The sequence below is a fragment of the Sciurus carolinensis genome, chromosome 3 (assembly GCF_902686445.1).
Source record: "Sciurus carolinensis chromosome 3, mSciCar1.2, whole genome shotgun sequence".
Taxonomy (NCBI): Eukaryota; Metazoa; Chordata; class Mammalia; order Rodentia; family Sciuridae; genus Sciurus; species Sciurus carolinensis.
Window position 1 is genome coordinate 59,044,724 of NC_062215.1, and position 23,311 is coordinate 59,068,034.

At 39.3% G+C, this 23,311-nt stretch overlaps 1 pseudogene; it reads right to left on the reverse strand.

The window, feature by feature from the left end:
• Positions 1-12,767: 12,767 nt before the first annotated feature.
• On the reverse strand, positions 12,768-14,211 carry LOC124981166 (heterogeneous nuclear ribonucleoprotein M-like; annotated as a pseudogene).
• Between the last annotated feature and the right edge of the window lie 9,100 nt (positions 14,212-23,311).

Sequence of the window (23,311 nt, forward strand, 5' to 3'; positions counted from 1 at the left end):
TTCCTATCATAGAAATTACTTTTCAAATATACCACATAATTATCCATTAAATAGTAGAACTATAATCAATATGTGTATTTGATATAAAAGATGTTCTCAGTAATCTTCTATTAAGACTTCCCTGTTTGTTAAATCCAGTTGAGGGTGAGGAGACATGAGATAAAATATTTCAATTGAAATTTTTGTCTGTAGTTGTTGAGTCACTGATTCAACTTGTGTTGTTTTTATAAGCAGTGTCTTAAAAAGCCATATTGTGTTATAAGGCATATTTGCTTCAAATGATATTCTTTCCTTTCATGCTAATACTAAATCCCAATCGGTGTGTTGTTCCTTATTCTAAACTTGACTTTCATTATTGAATAAAAATTTTTCTTTCTTAGAAGTGTTCACATCCTTCTGTCTCTTAACCTATTTTTTAAAGCTTACTTATTCCCATGCCTTCATTCTGTTTTTTAACCTGCTTTAACCTCAAGTGAACTTTCAGTTTTCTGTGTTATAATAGTTTTGTTTGAATTTATCTGAGAACTCAGTCATGTCTGGGGCCCTGAATGTCATTCCTTCAAGCATGGGTATGGAAGTCAGAGTTTGCTTATCAACCTCACTCTTTAATGATCTCTTTTTCCTCCTTGGTATTTTAAAATCTATCAGTAAACTTTACATCTGTAATGTTATTTTAATCCTGTGAAGATTTAATTTAAGCATGGAGAGGAAATTTTAGTATCCTGTTAAAGACTGAAAAATGTGCAATTTGAACTTGCGAAGGTTCCATCATGGCAGTGAATTATCCAGTTTTAATTTATTTTTAATACTAAGATTACTGACTTATTTTAACATTCTCCATGTGTTTCTAATGGTACACTAGTTTCTATAATGCATAGGCTCTCAGAATGCAGTTAACACTGGAGTGTGGGAGGCACACGTTTCATGCTATGCAGCTGATGAAGTCACTGACATCTTTAGATTGCAGTTTCCAGAGTCACCTCAAGTTCTGCTCTCCAGTTGGAAAAAAGATAATGAGTAGAAGATTCCATAGAAGAGTTTTATAGGCCAGGCCTAGAAGTGATATATATCACTCTGATCTACATTTATCTCTCCAGAATTCAGCCCTTTTCCTCAATTGAGATGCGATTTGGGGAGGTAGTGAGAAATTTTTTTTTCACCCAAATTCTATACAAAGATGCAGAATTTTTTTATGGTCCATCTTTTTTCATTGAAAGATAATAATTATACAGAATAGTGTGATTCTCTGTGAAACATTTGTACAAGCACATAACAAAATTTGATCAGTTTCATTCACCCGTACAGCCTCTACCCTTCCCTTTTTCCCTCTCTGATCTTTTCCTCTACCCCAGTGATGCCCCTTCTATTTTCATGATATCCCTTCTCTTTTCATGATGTCCTCCTTTTCCCCCCTTTTCTCTATCTTCTGCATATGAGAGAAAACATATGATCCTTGACTTTTTGAGTCTGACTTAATTCACTTAACATGATGCTTTCATTTTCCTGCCACTGTAGGACCATGAACTTTTGCTCTATACGTAGCTGTCTTTATATATTAATTCAGGAAAGTTATATGAAATAACTGTAAAATCCAGAAAGGGAGACGAGGAGTCATGAAACTATGTTCATCTGGCTAATGATACCATAAGAATTATTGTCAAGATCCACATATTTCTAAAATTTTTATATTATAGAACCACAGTTTTAAGACAAAACCCCAAAAGTTTATTTGTACCTCCCCTAGATTCCTCTCATGGTATAATTTTATATACTATAATACCCTATCAAAACAGACAAATTTTTGGTGCTAGGTAATTAACTGGAGCACAGAATGTACTTGGATTCCATCAGTAGTTCCGAGCATCATTTTACAATGTGCCCTTCTGTGGAGTTTATGTTTATCTCATGCATGGATTCATGTAACTCTTATCACAACCAGAAGCTTGGGATGTGACAGTTGATCATTATTCAACTGGATATGAGGGTAAATTCGTGATTGATATTACATGTCAGAATAAGGAGCTAGAGGATAGTGGGCACAAAATAAAAAGGCATATTTAAGTTTGGTATAGATTTATTAGAATTCTTAAAATGAAATATGTTTTAAAATTGTATATGTTTAGCTTAAATGTTTAACTGATACCTTAAAGCATAAAAGTTGTATATATTAGCCTGATGTGGTGATGCATGCTTGTCGTCCCAGCTACTTGGGAGCTTGAGGAAGAAGGAGCACAAATTTGAAGCCAGGCTTAGAATTTAGTAAGACCCTGTGTTAAAATTAAAAAACAAGAAACATCTGGGGATGTAGCTCAGTGGTTAAATGTCCCTGGTTCAAACAGCAGTACCAAAAAGAAAAATCCATATTTATGGTGAATCATGTGATGTTTGGGTCTCTTATATTCAGTGTGTAATATTTAAATAATGTCAAGCTGAATCCTCATTCATCATTTTTTTATGGTGAAAATGTTCAGAATTACTTTTCTGTTTTTGGTTTTCTTTTTCTTTTTTTTTTTTTTTTGAAATTTACACCACATTATTGTTATCTCTAGTCACCAGAACATCTTACTTCTAACTATAATTTATTACCCATTGATCAATCTCCTCATCTATCACTATCTATCCCTGTCACTAGCCTCTATTGATAAATAATTTTATATATCATGGGTTAGAGCATGAAGTTTAGAAACACAGTCATGCTGCACATGATGTCATTTCAGTCAATGATGGACTACATGTACAAGGTGGTCCCATAAGACAATTATTGAGTGGCATCATAGCTGTATTAGTGTAAGTATACTCAATGATGTTTGCATGATAAAAAAAAATTCCTAAGAACACAGTACAAAGAACCAAACCCAGCAAACCTGTCTTTAAGAATTCAGAATTTATGGGAAAAATGACAAACTTTACTTAGTAAACAAACACTAGACCTGCCCTGTAGGTAATACTAAGGAAAATTCACTAAATGGAAACAAAAGTCTTCCAGTTACTAGCATAAAACTTACAGGAGGTTTAAACCCAATAGTATAATTAATACTGTGCAGTATTCAGAATACTCTGAGACTGTAAGACAGTTGAGTAATTTTATACCTAGTACAAAGGGCAAATAACAAATTATAAGTTGCAATGATCATTGAAATAAACCATCAACAGATATATATTACAAAATGATGTGAATTCAGACATTAAAAACTCAAAATGTAAGAGTTTCAGTGTAAAGTTATTTTCAGTCCAAGTGAAGTTGCTATCCATTTGGAATCAACTATTACAAATTTAAGATATTCTCTGCAACTGCAGAGGAAACAATAAGGGAAAACTCTGAATGAGACACACAAAAGAAAAATAAAAATCATTCAAAACACACGACTACAGAAAACCACCAAATCACTAAGGAAGACAACGAGTGGAAAAACCATAATACCTACAAAAGAAATAAGCACAAAGCTAACCAGCAGTAGTGAGTCCATACCCATCAATAATAACATTGAATGAAGAAAATAGATTAAATTCTTCAATAAGAATGTACAAAACATTGAGTGAATGTACAAAACAAACAAGAAACAAAGCCCACCTCTAAGCTGCCTACATTTCACTTTGAAAACACACTGAGGTTGAAAGTGAAAGGATAAGAATAAATTTTTTAAAAAGTGAAAGGATAGAAAAAGATGTTCTATACAAATAGAATATTCTATGCAAAATAAAGAGGAGAGGGAGCAATATGTTTATCTGATAAAATAGATATTAAATAAAAATTATCAAAAAGATGAATACTAATGAAATGATCAACTAGTGAAAAAGATATAAAAATTTTAAGTATATATGCAACCAACAATGGGACAATTAACAATATGAAACAAATATGAAAGCACCTCTCCTTTCAGGCCCTTTGGTAGGGGACCTCAGAACAGCCCTTTCAGTATTGGATAGATCATGCAAAGAATCAATAAGGAATACTGGACTTCAGCAACATTTTAGACAAAATGGAGCTACCAGACATATAGAGAGCATTTCATTCAACACCAACAAAAGGGATGTTCTTTGCAAATGCACACGGGGAACAGTCTTCATATCATATGTTAGGCCAAGACACATCTTAGCAAATTAAGATTGAAATCCTACCGAATGCCTCTTTTGATTACAATGGTATGAAACTGGAACTTAATAATGAGCAATTTCAGAAAATGCACAAATACACAGAAATTAAGCAACATGATCCTGTGCAACTATTGGGTCAGTGAAGAAATTAAAAGGGAAACTTAAAAATATCTTGCAGCAAATGAAAACAGAAACAAATCCTACAAAAAGTTATGGGATGCAGCAAGAGCAGTTGTAAGATAATAGTTTATTGCAAGAAACACCTATATCAAGAAGGAAAATAAACAGTATACTTCAGGGAAATAGGAAAAGAACAACAAACCTTAGTTTGCTAGCAAAGGAAAAGATATAATAAATATCAGATCAAAATCAATGAAATACAAGCCAGGAAAAAAATATGATTGAAATAATATCTATGAAGCAAAGAGTTTGCTTTTTGAAAAAATAAAATTAACAGACCAATAGCAGTCTAGACTGATGGAGAGAAAAAGAAAGAAAGAAAATCAACAATGAAAAAAGAAACATTACAACTGCCTCCACAGAACTACAAAGTATTGTGAGACAGTTGTGAACAATTATATGCCCCAAATTGGATACTCCAGAGGAAGTGGACAAATTGCTAGACACAAAGAACCTACTAAGATCAATTCACAAAGAACCTACCAAGATCAATTCACAAAGAAACAAAAAAATCTGAAAAGACAAAGAATTGAGAGAAGAGATGGAGTTGGTTTAAAAAATAAAAACAGTTTCCCATCGAAGGCAGGCACAGGACCTCAGGGTCCCACAGTTGAATTCTATAAAACATTTTAAGACCTAATATAAATTATTCACAACTCTTCAGAAAATTGGAAGAGCAAGGAATATTTCCAAATTCCTTTTACAAGAGCAGAGTTACCATGAAATTATATATAGCCTGACAAGGACTTCCTGACAAAAGAAAACTATAGGCTCATATGCTTGATGAACAGGGATGCAAAATACTCAAGTGATTTCCACAGCACATTAAAAGGATCATTCATCATGATCAAGTTGCATTTATTCCTGAAATGCAAGGATGGCTCAACATTTGCAAATCAATAAAATGGATACACTTCATTAACAAAACAAAGAACAAAAATAATGTGACCATCTCATTAGATGTAGGGAAAACATGAGAAAAATTCAACATCTTTTCATGATAAAAATCACAACTAAATAGGTATAGGAGGAATTTATCTCAGCACAATAAAGGTACAAATATGAGAAACCCATAGTGAGCATCATATAGAACAAGGAAATGTTCAGAGTGTTTCTTCTAAGATCTAGAATAAGACAAAGATGTTCACTTTCACCACTCTTCCTCAAGATAGTACTGGACAGTGCAAATGATAGGAGAAGGAAGAGGCATCCATATTGGGAAGGAGGAAGTAAAATTATCCCCATTTGTATATGATATGGTCTTTTGCATTAGCACATACTAATTATATAGGAAAATGGGTTTCAATTTAGAATATTTAGAATATGCATATAACATTGATTTTTTCTGTTGCTCTCCCTTCATTCCCCTGATCCCCTTCCTCTTTTCTAATAGTCTCTCTTATCCAGATAACTTCATGCCATAATTTTTCCTTTTTCTAGATTCCACATATGAGAGAAAGCATGTGATACTTACCCTTTCTTAGTGTACAGATATACATGGAAATAAAATCCTGTGATTTATGAGAACATAGATAGAACAGGAGTTTATTATGGAAAGTAAAATGGCCAGGCAGAGAGAGAGTGTGTTACATGAGCTCACTCTTATGTTGAATCTAAAGAGATCAATTTCATAGAAACTGAGAGTAAAATGGACCAGAGGCTGGTAAGAGCCAGGAATGAAGGAAGGGTGAGGAGGTAGGGTTGATCTGTGGGCACTAAGACACAGTTACACAGGAGCAAGGATTTGTAGTGTGCTATGGTATATTAGGGTAATAGATTACAATATGCACAGTACATTTCAAGAAAACAGAAGAAAGGCTTTTGAAAGTTTTCATCGAAATAAATAGATGTTTGAGGAGATGTTGTGTTTAACCTGATTTAAGCATGATACAAGATGTGCATGTATCAAAACATTAATTGGTACCCTAGTTATATGTATAATATTTATACATTTGTTTGTTTAAAATGAATAAAAACTTTAAAAATGTTAAGAAACATGGCTTATGGGGTCATTTTTATATTCTTAATACTGTAGTTTTTGATATCTCTCAGTGGAAGTTGATTTCCTTCCTTCAGTTCCTGAATCTCATTTTCAGTCCTGTTTATCATAGGATATATTCTTAATGCCCTTTCCATTACATTTTTGTTTTCAAAGAATATAATTTAAATATTAATCATCTATCTTGTCACTGATAATTCTGTCTTATGAGATGTCAGAGTTTATTTAAGATAAGAACTGGTATTACCTTAACAACCACATGGAAAATGACAAAATATTTCAGAATAATATTCAATGGAAAAAGCATAATGCAAATAATGTAGAAAGAATAATCTACTTTTATGAATATACATATGCACATAAAAAAGGTAACTAAGTGAGAGATTGCATTGTCATTTTAGATATGACAAAATGGATGAAGAAAGAGTTGAAAGAAACCTAGAGTTCTAGGTTCTTCACACTGAGATTGAACTGTCCACATTCTTAAATGGAAATGTCCCCCAGGCAAATGAAAATAACCTCCATGTCCTTCAACAGATAAATGGATAAAGAAAATGAGATATATACATGATGGTATATTAGTCAGCTACAAAAGAGTAAGACATATGCCAGTAAATGAATGGATATGGAGATTATCATGCTAAGTAAAATAAGCCAATCCTGAGAAACCAGAAATCAAATGTTCTTTCTGATACGTGGATGCTAACACACAAAAGTGGGGCAGGGGAGAAAAGAAGTTCAGTGGATTAGACAAAGTAGAATGAAGGGAAGGGAGAAGGAATAGAAATAGGAAAGACAGAGGAATCAATTGGACATAACTTTCCCATGTTCACCATCAGTGAAACTCCATGTCATGTACAACCACAAGAAAGGGATCTTAATTAGAATAAGGTATACTCCATGTATGCATACTATGTCAAAATACACTCTACTGTCACGTATACTCAAAAAGAACAAATTTTAAAAATAAAATATAAATATAGAATTAAAGCTTTAAAAAGGAGAGCTGAGAGCTCTGGAGAAAGATCTGGCATTCAGATAAAGTAGTGAGGTCAGGAGACTATAGGAAAGGAATGAATTTGAATATTATCACTGAGAGGGGACAACTAAGGAAATGAATGGACCAAGGCAAGAAACCATTCATGCCATGGGGGTGCTACACTTTTAAAAAGGATGGTTGCTAACCTTCATTTGGAAGTGGGAAAAAAATTAAAAGAATCTTCAGTCTCTGATCTTGCACAGCCTTAACAACTGACCCATTGGGTGGCATGGAAAGTTGATGATAGATTTTAGTCTTCAAATAAATCATAATGTCTTCTCTACTTCCTTTGAATTTTCATGGGGTATAATAAAACACAGGAGAAGCTTCTGCAAAATCAAAATAAAAGAAGAAGTGCAACCTAAAAAATTAAAATTTTCCTATAGCCTCTACCTTTTCGACCTATTCTGGGTCAGTAAATTCTAGAGATTGTGAATTAGTTAATTACAGGTGAACACAAAATTGTTTACTAACAGAATTGTACAAGGAGTTAGAAAAATGTTGATAGGACAGGAAATAAAAGGCAATGTAAACATGAAAATAAATAAGGTGAATAGGAAAGTTAGGAGAGAGAATGATGACAATTTGTGTAGTAATATTAATAGGAGACTCTAGGTGTTTGCTGGGAGATTGAGATACTGGGAGGTTATTGAGTATCAATCTGAGATTATGGAGCACTATTTTAAAAAGATATCTTATTCAAAACAGATTTGAGAAAAAATTGAAAGGCCTAGGAATAATTTAATAATGTAAGAACTGGAGAGCACACAAAATGTAGCTTTCACATAGGCTTCTCCAGCATAACCTGGGAAAGACAAAGAGGAGGGCAAAGCCAGGTCCCCAAGACCACTTTCTCTAGTTCACTACTCAGCCAAAACTCCTTTCTTTTGCCTGTTGAACAATTATGTAGTATGCTACTTCAACCGAAGTTCCCATCATGAGGGAAAAGTGTGGGCAAATATTCCAATATTAATGTCACTAATATTAATGTGAAAATCATGTTAAAAGCCCTTCTCACACAAGGGAATTTTCTTCCTACAAAGGTCCCTTCCTAGGGATCCTGCTATGTGTCTGTTTCTCAGGCTGCAGATGAAGAAGTTCAACTTGGGAGCCATGACTGTGTACTTCAGAGACACAACAGTATCATTCACAGTTGAATTATTAGCTGATGGACATAAGTACTGACCAATGACTGTTCCATAGAACAGCACCACCAAGAGAGGTCAGAACCACAGGTGGAGAAGACCTTACAGATACCTCAAACAGAAGGGACCTTGAGAATGAAGGATACAATCCTTGTGTACGACACAAGAATGAGTAAGAATGGGATGATGACAATCCTCCTATAATGGATATCACCAACACATTAACATGAGAGTCAGAGCAGGCAAGCTTCACAAGGGTGGATATTTCACAGAAAAACTGTGGGATCACATTGTCTGCCCAGAAGGACTATCTGGGAATTAGCAGAGTATGCAACAAGGAACAGAATGTGTTCAGCACCCAGGACAGCGCCACCAGGGAGAGACAGAGGTTGGGACTTATGATGGTGGAGGAGTGCAGGGGAAAGCAGATGACCCATACTGGTCATAGGACCTTGAAGTTCCCAAGGTCTCCAAAAAATAGAAGTAAATTTGGGTCAGGCAACCTGCATGGGGATAGATGGAAATTGATTCTGCATGTTCTGTAGCAGTTTGTGCATTGCGAAAGAGGAGAACCAGAGGTCAGAGAAAGACAAAGATGTTGAGAAACAAATACATGAGTGTGTGGAGATGGGAGTCCAGATGAACGAGGATGATGATAAAGAGTTCCCCTCATCATGTGGCAAGCTACATGGTCAGGAAGAAGGCATAGAACAGGTTTTAGTGTTCTGACTGGATGGTCAGGCGCAGGAGTAAGAATTATGAGATGAAAGTTTGGATTTTTCCCATTATTATCTATATCCAATGACAAGAGAAGAAGAATGAATATAGTACTATCTATTTAGGGACACAGGGAAAAAGAGAGATAGATGTCTAAGACAATTTTATTACAGTATGTTGTTTTAATAGTTCTATTTTATGATTAGATATTGTCACTAGTCTTTTCTTATATCTAATTTACTATTGGTTTAATGTTGACTAACCCCCTCCCCCACAAGGGTCCATATGTAAAGACCTAGACTCAGGACTGCAGTATTCAGAGTTGCTGTAGTTTAGTGGCAGGACCTTGTGGAAGTCCTCAGGTCATCGTGGATGACTTTGAAAAGGATTGTGGAACTCTCCATTCCAGTTGGAGATGCACTCCTTCCTCTCCATGTTCTCTGCCATCCCTATCCTACAACATGAGGGGATAATACAAGGGCTGGTCTGCCATGGCAGTCATTTGGCATCTGAACCCCTCAAACTGTTAGCTTAAATGAACCTGTTTATAAGTTGACTGTACTAGATATTTCATTGTACTGGTAGAAAGCTAGTATAATGGCCTCTTTAATAAATAGTGATGGAAAAATTGGACTTCCATATTCAAATTTTTAAATTTTAATCCACACTTCCATTCTGTACAAAAGTTCAGAGAAAATGGATCATCAATCTTAATGTTTGTATGAGTGCTGAGGAGATTACCTGTGACATCCTACTCTGTGGAGGCTGAGATGTCCCAAAACAAAAGCCAAGATGCACATGGAGCAGATATGCACTGCTTTCAAGTTGTAGCCACTAAAGTCAGTTGTGATCATTGCAACATGGATTGAAATAAGAGACTGAGAAAACTAGAATAGTACACCAGAAGTGTATAGTTCTTAAGGGACATGCTCTTCTGCCAAGGGACATAAAAATCCTTTAGACTATTATTTGATCACTTTCTGATTCATGTGCAAGCTAATGTGCAAACAGCAGAGTTGCTCCTGTGCATGGGGTAGTTGATATTGATCAGCAAAGGGAAACTTTGTTACTCTGCACAACTGGATTAGAGAAGGTGACAACTGAAATCCTGGGAACAGTTTGGGTGGCACTTTGTATTTTCAAGTCCATTAACAAACATTAATGAAAACTACAAAACCCAATAGAGGCAACACCAATAAGGATGCAGGTACCGAGGAAGCAAATTTGCAATGTGTCATTATGTGAAGATCCTCCAGCTCATGATGGCCAGTGAGGATTGGATATTGAGAAAATGAATTATATGTGCCAAATTTGGCTTCCCAATCAAATGCTGAGAAAGAAATATCTTGGTTTTAGGAAGTGGCATGACATAGATTGAGGAAGGGATAAAGATTGTGCTAGATGCTCTTAAGGAGTTCCACAGAAAATGAGTCAAATGTAGTGCAAAGTCAATTAATTTTTCAACCCTATGTGAGGAAGGATTTATTGGACTTGGTCTCAGAAGTTTATTTTTTCTTATTTTTCTGATTTCTTTATATCCGCATGTGTTTTAATCATAGGAGTCTGATGCTTGTTAAATGCATTTCTTTCTCTCTTAGGAACTGTGGACAGCAAGATAGGAAGTAATAATAGGTTCTTCCATCCTTGCAGTGTTCCTGAAACAAGAGTTACATGGTGGCATTCTACTGAAATTCACTAGTGGTTTTCTGTGTTCCAAAGGATAAAGCCTAAACTCTTAAACTCCTAAGATATTTTGGGACAGTCACAGTGTCATCCCTGATTATCTTGCTGTCTCTGAAGCCATCCTCCTTCATCCTTCCTCCTGAAATGTAGGCTGCAGCCACTGAGGTCTCCTGCTTCTTCCCTACACAGGGAATAAGAAAGCATCTGTCCTGTACATCTTCACCTCATCTTCACCTTCCCCCAAAGGATGGGGGAACAGGTGTGAACATAGGCTGTCATAAGTCACCACTGCAGGACTCTGGGATAATTTGTCTCTGAGAGGTCCTCCAGCATCAGTACTCCTCTGGGATGCAGAGCTCCTTGGGTTCTTTTGTGTTGAAGGGGAAGAATGAGAAGGGATGGTGCAGTTAGGTGAAGACTACAGAGGCCGTTACTTCCTGTGCCTCTAAGGAATAAACAGGATCCAGGATCAGTGTCCTGGAGTCATAATCAACCACCCTGGGTGAGTTAATAGGGGAGTGAATGAGTTCTTGTCATCATTTGAATGTGATTGTCTTGAATTCCCAGGTTCTACAATGTTCTGCAGAATAATTCAGGTTTGTTAAGTTTCCCGTTTTCTATCTTTTTCCTTCCAAGATTTTCTCACATGGCTTAAGTAATTCAATATTTTCATACTTTATTAATAATAATGTTCATTATTATAACATTGTCCAGTGTACTTGTAATGATTGTATCATTTGCACATAAAATATTCTTACGAATAAGTGTTCAGTGCTATAATGATTCATGAAAATTCTTTAGCTTACGTTCATCTATGGAGTTTTAAAAAGCTTTACATAGGCCTCCTGTCACAGATTATGATTAAATTTATCTGAAGGGGCTCACTAACCTGTATCTTTAATGACAATGTGGGTGTTTGCTACTCAAGTGCAATTCAGTGACAACAGTACTGACATCAGCTTGGTGTTCATTTAAAATTCTGAAGTTGAGCTACAGAACAAGATTAGGTGTTCAACAGAATCTCCAGGTGACTTGCATGTTTATTAAATTTTAGAAACAATACTTCCCTAGGTGATTCTTATGTACAAATCAGTTTGAGAACTATAGATTTAACAGTTAGATCTTCAGTGACAACATCAGCAGGTGATGTCTGGGCTTTGTGGTCCCTGTATATACTGCTTATACATGAGATCATTCCACTCACCAGGAATTCAAAATTGTGACACCAGGTGCATGATCTACACCTGGTCTATTTCTACTGTAATACTAACACCTAGTATTCAAGGGCACATATTGTTTATGTGGCAGTGTTGGACACCATCAGCAGGATGAAGTTACCTGCGGTTGTACTCATTCATTTCATCTTAGCAAAATGAGCTTCCCACATCTGTTAAAGCTCCTCCTCTGCTTTCTTTTAATAGCTTTTTGACATACTGGGGTTTATTAGGGCCAACTAGAATTATGATCTGTGTGTGTATGATTGTGTGTGCAAATTAATTTAAGAGCCTAGTTCATATGATGTTGAATATTTCTAAGTTCACAATCTGCAGTGAAAGACAGCAGACTGTAGACCAGGACAGGATGGATTAACCTTTTGAATGAAGAGCATTCTTCTTCAGGGGAGGAATGTCCTTTGGGGACCAAGTTTTTTTTTTTCAGGAACCTGGTATTTATTATTAAAGTCATATTCTATGTCAACAAGATGCCACAACTACAAAAAAAAATTGTGCACATTGCAATCTCAATTCAGTCAAATGGAACCCCAGTCATTAAAAAAGTAATTCACATTACCCCAAAAGCAATTGAATTTTTTAAAGATCTTTATAGATGCAGCCAACAAATTATAATGGTTAATGAGAAAAAATACAAATCCAGAGGTCTAGTTTTGATGTTTTAAAAAGGCAACTGCTTAAGCATTTCTATGGATTTGTACATCAGTCTCTCAACCAGTGAACTTCACGCCATTCATCATCCAGCAGGCTGTTTCAGCAAACTCTGGCGAGTCCAACTTAACCACACTGCACCCCTTGGACATCCTGTTTTCCCTTTGATATTGTCATAGAGCATGGGGCCACATTGGTTAAATTTGTCCATTTTTTCTTGGTTTGTTTTTTTGTTCTTTTTTTTTTTTTTTTTTTTGGAGTGCTGGGGATAGACAGGGTCTTATGCTTGAGAGGCAAGCACTCTACCAACTGATCTATATTCCTAGCCCTTGAATTTGTCCTTTAGCATATTCCATGTAAAATCAAATGGGAGATTTCTCACAAGTATCTGGTAGGCCTTTCTGGCCACCCCAGGAGCATGGCCTCTAGCTCTGCCAAAGGAACCTGTGAAACTTCCTCCAAAGTTTCCATGTTCCATCTTAATGGTGTGGTCAAAGCTGGCACCACCGCCATCCCCCATGAGCAGATCCATGCACTCAATGCCAGCGCTTAGGGCTGGGCCCATTGTTAGACCCATGTGCCCCAGGATATTGCTGCCCATTCTCTCCAGGCCCATGTGCTCAAGACTCTTGGCTCCCATGCACTCCAGGCTCATGCACTCCAGACTGGCTCCCATACCAACGGGCATCATGCACTCCATGCTCAGGCCCATGTGCTCAGTTGTTTGGCCCATATGGTCAATGGGCACAGCCATGTACTGCAGGCCGAAACCCATGTTGGCACCTGCCCCTCTGCTCAACACCAGAGCCAGCACACTCTCTGATCTGTCCCATTGCTCGATGCTAGGGGCCAAGTGGTCAAGGCCTACTGGGCCCATACACTCGATGCTGGAAACCATTCACTCTATGGAGCCCATGCACTCCATCTCAGAGCCCACTCAATCCATGCCATGGCCCAGGCCTATGCCCATGAGCTACATGCCAGCACCCTCAATGTAGTCAGTGTCCCTTTCCATCCCAGGGATGCTGCCTCCAACTCACCCTCCTCCCTGCTTTGCAGTGATTCTCTACTGTCTTCAGTGCATTATTTAGGATTTCACTTATTGGGGCTATGTTCATCCCAGATCCATATAGCCCCAAGTTTTCCATACAACCACCAAAGGGCCCTCCATGCTGCAGGCCCTGTTTCCCATTCCAAGGTCTTTGTTCAGGTGATTGGCATGAATAGGCTGCCCTACTGCTCCTAACACCTGCCAGTACCACCAAGTCCATGGGGAAGTTGCTGTGGGTGTTCAGGAGGGAATACATCTCTCTTTGGTAAGGCCCTCTCATCCATTTTGATGTGCATTGGTCTACCAAATAGTGATTGGCCTTTAAACATAGATACAGCTTGCAGAGGGATGAATTCTTGATCAGGAGAATAAAGTCTGTCTTTCCTCTTAGGTTTTTGAACTGATGATACAAGGCTCATTACAAATAGAGGGTAATTTGCTTTTATTAAAGTCTACTGATTTAAATGTTAATCACATTACAAAATATCTTCATGGCAATGTAAAAGTCAATGAAAACTTGGCCTCAGGACCTAGCAAAATTGACACATAAAATTACCTCTCACATATGATATAGGTATCTGAGGAGGGACTCAAGGGAGAACTTTCAAAACTGTTTCTGTCCTCTTTTACAATAATTTACATAATGTGCTCATTTATTTTAATCACATTGATTTGATGGCATCCTGTGTATTAAAGCATAAGAATGTTTCATTGGCATCAGTACTGCTGAAAAGGGCAGGGCATCTGATGTACCCTAATATTTTCCATGAATAAAAAGGCTACATCTGAGAAGTTGGTAATACAGTTTCAAAATGTGCTGTGGTAACGTCTAGAGTTTTGTATTCTGGGAGGACAAAAGTAGCAGTTATTCTACTTAAGGGGAATTGACTTCATTAAAGTCGAAGGGATGAAACATTGGCCACAAATATTGCTGAAACATTGGCCACATCAGGTACCTTTCCTGCTTGAAGTTCACAACCTGTTGAGGAGTCAGCTATCCATCTCTAGTCAGGACATGAGTGGTATTACATGAGAATAGATGCTGTGGAAACTTCTGAGGACTCACCTAATATGTGGACACAGGAAGTTTTAGCTTAGCAAGTGTCATATAATATGCCTGAAAGTAAGTGTAGGTAAGCTAGGTGAAGAGGGAGCAGATGGACAAAGTGATAGGAAGAACAGCGAGTCTGCAATTCTATTAAGTTCAGCATTGTTGCAGAGTGGATTACAAGAGTCACTATGGAGACAGGTGAGAGAGTGGAGGTAAATGCAGATCAGATAATAAAGCAACATTTGTGCCCTCAAAAGGAATGTTATCTTAAGAGCAATGCCAGTCCTCTGAAGCACTAATCAGGAGAGGGTTGGTCAGATTTCTACTTAGAATGCTACTGCATATATGAAGCATATTGAAGGTAAAGGGTATTGAGGCATATAAACAGGGACATGACTTGAGAGATTGATTCAATAGTTCAGGTGAGATAAGATGCCATCTTGGACTAGGAATGTGGTCTTTTGATAGGAGTGGATGAAGTAGCAAGAGAACGAAATGTAGAATATACATGACGTGGTACATTGGAGTTGATGGCAAGAGAAAAGAATGAAACAATTCACAGACTTCAATATGATGCTGCATTCCTTTTTTGAAAAATTTAAATTTCTGTCTGAAGCTCTTAAACCACTAATTTATCATGTGTTCATTTTGAAAACTGAAACTCAGCTTTAAATGATAGTCTCTTCTCCTAGGTCAGTGCTAAGATTCAAACAACTTGGGTCAGCACTCACTCTTACAAATTGAACTTTTCATTCCTAAATAGAAATCTCTTTTTGAGCAAGGTTCTCTTAACCTTTTTTACTTTTTTTTTCTTCTCATGTCTGCATTTCCCTTCCTTTTTACTTGATCTGTATTTAAATGCACATTATATTTGCTTTCTTATAGCAGTTTAGTTTGTATTTGCTGGAAACTGAGTCGTCTTGGGGCCCTAAATGTTGTTTCCTCAAGCATGGTCAAGGAGGCCAGAGTCTGCTTTTATCTTCACTCTTAAAGATCACCTTTCCCTCCTTGGTTTTTCCAAGTTATCAATAATCTTTACATCCATGATCTTATTTAACACATATGATGATTCCATGAAGGAAAGGGAATCTTATTATGATGTCAAAGATTGAAGAATGTGGAATTTGAACATGCCAGTGCTCCACTATGTATCAACACTGAACACATTTAAGACTGCTGACCTCAAAAATAGAATTTGAAGCCTTACATTTTTCAACATGAGCTGCATGTGTCATTGTCTAGGTTTCCATTCTTGGTCATTAACTTCCTTGTCCCCTGCAAGTGATTACAACCAAATTTGTCATTTTGACTTCTCTTAAATGGCATTGACCACATCTCTCTAGCAGGTTCTAGTTTTTATCCTCATTTTTTAGTGGACATCTTCACTTGTTTTCTGACACAAAGTTGAACCCTTTATTAACTACCCACATATGTTCTTGTCCTAAATTCCATCTCAGTGTCCTCTGGGTGAGCATCCATCACCCAGCATGCTCAGTGTCTTTTGGTTCCTGTGGGTGAGCACTCTTCACCCATCAGTGCTGGGTCCCCTGGGTGTGTGGCCCTTTTCCAAGCAGTACTTAGGCTTCTCTGTGTGCTGTGGCCTCTCCCACGGTCTGTATTCTTTGCAGTTGATCCTTGGTGGTCTACTGGTGAGCACCACCCTCCCTGTAGTGTTACTTCTTCATGAGACCATGGTGGGTGTTTTTCCTCCAGTTCCCTGTGTGCCCTAGATCTTTGTTGTTCAGTTAGTATTTCCTTTCTCACCTGTCCCTTGTAGAACTTCTTGTGTGGTTTATTTTGGGTTCTTAAGATGTTAGAGGTTTGAATTTCTTGGCTGCCTCTCATGTGTGATTACTCTAAACCTGTGGTGGGCCTTCATCTCCCCAGCTTATGATCATTCATGGAGATATTTGTCCTGACTGGGTTGTTATTTATGCTCATTCAGTGAGTAGATCTGTGGCTGCTGACAAACTTTCTGCAGGGTGTCTTTCTGTACTGAGCCAGAGCTGGCTGTCCTGAGGTTAGAAGCCCTGAGGCAGAGATCTCCTGAACCCACCTCTGAGCCTCTTTCTGCAAAGGCTGCCTCCTTCCTAGTGCCCTTCCTTGGAAAGACTGGGATCAGGTGTTCTGTCCTCCTCCCATGCACTCTTCTTGTCGTTCCTCAGCTCTCATTCACTCTGATGATAGCCAATGTCAGCCTCATGGTCTTCCTCTTCTGTCACCTGGACTCTTTCCCAGGTTGGGAGTTGAGTGTAACTTCTTCCCCATTTTTAGTCCCAGCATTTTGGGGTCATACTCATCATGTTCTGCTCTGTAACCAGTGGGAGGAGCATCATTGAGGAGAGGAACGAAAGCTCCAGACATAGCTTGTGTGAGGGAAAAGTATCTGAGTGGAATGGGCCAGCCAGTGGTGCACCATACCCTGTAGCCCTCTGGGATTTCAGAGGCCCTCAGTGGCCCTGGCCCTGCAACCTACATGGGGTGCCAGCAGAAGTCAATCAGCAGACTTTCTGAAGAGTGCTTGTGTACTCATTATCTTCATGGGTACAGAGGATGTGTGACACGTGCTTTAAAATGGTCTTCAAATGCACCTCTGTCATTTGTAGATTCCACACATCAAGTGCCTCTGCCTCTGAATGCTTCAATTTCGGCAGGACTCTTGTATCCATAGCCAACTGACAGTTGCCATAGAGCCACCATGGACAAGATCAGGCTCTTAGTAAATGCTTCACTGCTATCTAACTCAACAGAGAATTTGCTGACAGTGTTCACTGACTGATAGTTGAGTATAGTTTTGACAAGAAAGTTGGGTGATAATTTCATTCATAAATAAGACAAAAACAAGGCAAGCAGAACATTCATGTGTAGTGTACCACTTTGTTCAGGACAAGTGAGTGTTCTTGGTGGAATGGATGCTAGTGTAGAGAACTGGAAGCTTAGTTTTATAGCTACATACATAAACATTCTTGCATTATTAACCTTTCTTCATTCCTTCATTACTTTGAGACAACGCACAAAACAACAAACCAGTCCGCCAGTAGGGAGGTTGCCCATTTCCATTTTGTGGATGCTTCATACAACTGAAGTTGTGCATGGCCAGGAATGGATCTGGAGTAGAGCACTGTGTTTGCATCTGAACATAATTCAGGTGTTTCCTGAGCCTGGGTGATAGCAAGACTTGATGGAGAGATCTGCAGAAGAGCAGGGCACAGGAGCCTCATTTTCTGGCTCCTAGCAACTCAGGAAAGGCTGACAGGTCAAAGAGCAAGCCATACTCATGGCCACTCATGGCTTATGCACACACATCCCAATGCACATGGACACGTGCATGTACAGAAGATCAGGGAGGATTTGGAGCCCACAGCGTCATCTGTCCTGTAGCCCAACTGTGGAGGGTCATCCCACATAGCTGTGTCCCTTGCTCCCCTCCAGTGTCCAGGCCTGCTCTCCTCCCCAGACTCCTGCTGGCCCTCTGTTCTCTACACATTACTCTTCTAGAGCCTCCCTCACTGCATTCCTCTTGAGTAAACCAAACCTGTTGTGTGAACTGGGCTTGGGCTCTGCACAGCTCTTCAGAACCTGAAGTCAGAACAATCAGTGGAACTTTCAGGAGAAAAATACACTGAAAGCCAAGATGTTGGGTAAACCTGCCCACCCTTGTGATGCCTTAGGACTGGAGACCTGGAAACTCAATTAAAAGTCAAACAGGTATCAGGGTGATATGAACATTGACGTAAAAATTCTCAACAAAATTTTAGCAAATCGCATACAAAAACATATTAAAAAGATAGTGCACCATGATCAAGTGGGTTTCATCCCAGGGATGCAAGGTTGGTTCAACATCAGGAAATCAATAAATGTAATTCACCATATCAATAGACTTAAAGTCAAGAATCACATGATTATTTCGATAGATGCAGAAAAAACATTTGATAAAATACAGCACCCCTTCATGCTCAAAACACTAGAAAAAATAGGGATAGTGGGAACATTCCTTAACATTGTAAAGGCCATCTATGCTAAGCCCATGGCTAATATCATTCTAAATTGTGAAAAGCAGAAAGCATTCCCCCTTAAAACTGGAACAAGACAGGGATGCCCTCTTTCACCACTTCTTTTCAATGTCATCCTTGAAACTCTAGCCAGAGAAATTACACAGACCAAAGAAATTAAAGGGATACGAATAGGAAAAGAAGAATTCAAACTATCCCTATTTGCTGATGATATGATTATATACTTAGAGGAACCAGGAAATTCCACCAGAAAACTTTTAGATCTCATAAGTGAATTCAGTAAAGTAGCAGGATATAAGATCAATGCACATAAATCTAAGGCATTTTTATACATAAGTGATGAATCTTCAGAAAGAGAAATTAGGAAAACTACCCCATTCACAATAGCATCGAAAAAAATAAAATACTTGGGAATCAATCTCACAAAAGAGGTGAAAGACCTCTACAGTGAGAACTACAGAACACTAAAGAAAGAAATTAAAGAAAACCTCAGAAGATGGAAAGATCTCCCATGTTCTTGGATAGGAAGAATTAATATTGTCAAAATGGCCATACTACCAAAAGTGCTATACAGATTCAATGCAATTCCAATTAAAATCCCAATGATGTACCATACAGAAATAGAGCAAGCAATTATGAAATTCATCTGGAAGAATAAAAAACCCAGAATAGCTAAAGCAATCCTCAGTAGAAAGAGTGAAGCAGGGGGTATCGCAATATCAGATATTCAACTCTACTACAAAGCAATAGTAACAAAAACAGCATGGTATTAGTACCAAAATAGAAAGGTGGATCAATGGTACAGAATAGAGGACACAGATACAAACCCAAATAAATACAATTTTCTCATACTAGACAAAGGGGCCAAAAATATGCAATGGAGAAAAGATAGCCTCTTCAACAAATGGTGCTGGGAGAATTGGAAATCCATATGCAACAGAATGAAACTAAACCCATATCTCTCACCATGCATGAAAATAAAATCAAAATGGATTAAGGACCTCAGAATCAGACCAGAGACCGTGCATCTTATACAAGAAAAAGTAGGTCCAGAGCTTCAACATGTCAGCTTAGGACCAGACTTCCTCAACAGGACTCCCATAGCACAAGAAATAAAAGCAAGAATCAATAACTGGGATAGATTCAAACTAAAAAGCTTTCTCTCAGCAAAGGAAACTATCAGTAATGCAAAGAAAGAGCCTACAGAGTGGGAGAAAATCTTTGCCAATCATACTTCAGATAGAGCACTAATCTCCAGAATCTATAAAGAACTCAAAAAACTCTACACCAAGAATACAAATAATCCAATCGACAAATGGGCTAAGGAAATGAATAGACACTTCACAGAAGAACATCTACAAGCAATCAACAAAATATGGAAAAATGTTCAACATCTCTAGTAAGAAGAGAAATGCAAATCAAAACCACCCTAAGATTCCATCTCACCCCAATTAGAATGGCGATTATCAAGAATACAAGCAACAACAGGTGTTGGCGAGGATGTGGGGAGTAAGGTACACTCATACATTGCTGGTGGGGCTGCAAATTAGTGCAGCCACTCTGGAAAACAGTGTGGAGATTCCTTAGAAAACTTGGAATGGAACCACCATTTGACCCAGCTATCCCACTCCTTGGCCTATACCCAAAGGACTTAAAATCAGCATATTACAGAGATACAGCCACATCAGTGTTCATAGCTGCTCAGTTCACAATAGCCAGATTGTGGAACCAACCTAGATGTCCTTCAATTGATGAATGGATAAAGAAACTGTGGTATATATATACAATGGAATATTACTCAGCCATGAAGAATGATAAAATTATGGCATTTGCAGGCAAATGGATGAAATTGGAGAATATCATGCTAAGTGAGATAAGCCAATCTCAAAAAACCAAAGGACGAATGATATCACTAATAAGTGGATGATGACACATAATGGGGGTGGGAGGTGTTAGTGTTAGGGTTAGAGTTAGGGTTAGGGAGGGGGGCAAGAATGGAGGAAGGAAAGACTGTATAGAGGGAAAAGAGGGGTGGGAGGGGTGTGGGGGAAGGGGAAAAATAACAGAATGAATCAAACAGCATTACCCTATGTAAATTTATGATTACACAAATGATATGCCTTTACGCCATGTACAAACAGAGAAACAACATGTATCTCATTTGTTTACAATAAAAAAAAAGTCAAACAGGGAGGTCAGACCTTAGCCTCCTGATTGCAGACCTTTCTTAAAATGAAAATATCAAGTGCCAATGAGAATGAGTTGAAGTGGACATTTCCAAATATACTACACACCCAACAAGCCAGTAGGAAGTATTTTGAAAGCAAAACCCAGCTCGCATTCCTTGGGCTCAGTGATGCAGACGGAGCAATCAGAAGAAACTCTGCTCACTTAACCACTTTTAGAAATTGTAAAGCACTTCAAAGGATCAGGAGGAGGGTGTTTATCCAGTAAGGCAGAGTGTGCCCAAGAAATGTGTGGTTCATTTTATATGGAAATTTCTTTTCAAGGGAAGAAACATTTGTGTGATTAATAGTGAAGGTGAAAGAGAGGCTGGACAGAGTGTGCAGGCCTGTGGTACAGCTGCAGAGAAGGCCACAGAGAGCAGGAACAGACCTGGATTCAGGCCGAGGCACCCCCACCTCTGTACATTTTAGTTCTGAAGTCTTGACCATGGTGTTGTGTGCATTTATCCACGGGTATGTGTTCGTGGAATACTCTGTGTGATTCATTAGCTGGGTCTTCAGGGAATGTCCCTTTGTCTGCTAGATGCTAGATTGTAGTCCTTCCCACAGAGGGCTTTTGCTGGCTGCTTGCCCTGTGTCTGGAGAGCCCGGCACTGCTGCCTGCCACTCCCTGCACCACTCTCCCAGCAGCCCTGTCGCATTCTTCTGCAAGTGTTCATCCCTCGGCAGTGCCCTGGTCAGGCCTGGGTGCCAGCCTCAAGCAGGGCACCACCACGGAGCTGGCACCATCACCCTCCTGACCAGGCTGGGCCCTCCCTGAGATGTAGAACTGGCATCCTGCCCAAGGACCCAGCCCAAGAGGTGGAACTGAGCCTCTTTGGGGGGGTTCTCGAGCCTGTGAACCAGGCTGTGGAATTAGATGTGGGGAGAAAGAGAATATGAGCAAAGAGCAAGTGATGGGTGTAGAGACAGGAACCACAGGGCACTGGGAGGGGAGGCAACCAGAGTGGGCGCCAACTTGAGGGCTCCCACAATGGAGGAGAGCAGGAAGGGCTCCCAGCTCTATCCAGGTGCTAAGTCCAGGGAGGGCAGTGCTTTCATTTGCTGAGGGCTCCTTTTCTGACCTGAGGCAGGCAGGATGCTTGATACACCTGATGTCATGGACCATCTGCCTCAAGACTATAAGGGAGCAATGATCGCCTCAGTGTCCAAATGGCACAGGATGCTCAGGGCATTGATGTGACTTTGCCAGTGTCACCCAAGCCACCAGGGGCAGAGCAGTTACCAGAGCCCAGGCCCATCTGCCCCTGGACTATGCTCTGTGTGGTGCTACCAGCACCCTCCAGGTGAGAATGCAGACAGGAGGAGGTCGAGGAGGAGCCAGGTCCTGTCCTGTTGCCTGAAAGGCTATTCTGCCTGGGTTTTCCAGTGAAATGACAGGCGCCATGTAAAAAGCAGTTGTCCCCAAGGGAACCCCATGTGTTGTGGGCTCATTCAGAGACTCGGACATACCTAGATTTAAGTTAAATCTAGGAGCACATAGAAACCTGTGTGTATAGAGCAGGATAGAACACAAGGCCTAGGGTCAATTCAAGACTAAAACCAAAGCCCAGACCAAGTCTAGGGCTGAGGTGAGCCAAGACAAGCCAAGGTCAAATGCCAAGATAAAGACCAGGGCAACCCTGTCCTAGACACACTAGAGGTGAGCTCAGCTGACAGCTGTGGCAGGCAGGACAGCCAGGCATGGTGGTGCTGGATACTTGCTTCCTCCACAGGCAGATCTGGGATCAACCTGGGCCCTGATGCTCGCTCTTGGCACATCAGTGTATGGATGTTTAAAAAGCATACACGTATTTGTTGATTTGCGGTACTGGGTATGGATCCCAGGGGCACTCTTCCAGACATTTGTTCTTTTTAATTTCAACACAGGATGTTACTAAGTTACCCAGGCTGGCCTCAAACATGTGATCCTCCTAACTCATCCTCCCATAGCTGGCATTTCAGGCATGGCCACTGCACCAGACTGTATGGATTTTAACCCAGTGATCACACTCAGTGGAAGACTCGTGCACACTGAGATGCAACCCGGGATGAGTTCCCAGGTCTCTTCTGGAGTGACCTTCTGGCAGGTTCTGGGAGTCTCCTGAGTCTTTATAGGATGGGAGTGCTGGGGTAGTCTTTTTCTTTGACTGGAACGTGGTTGAAGATTGTGGTCCTTTCCAGGCCGGACATGATGGGTCTAGTCCACAGATGAAATGGACAGAATGAT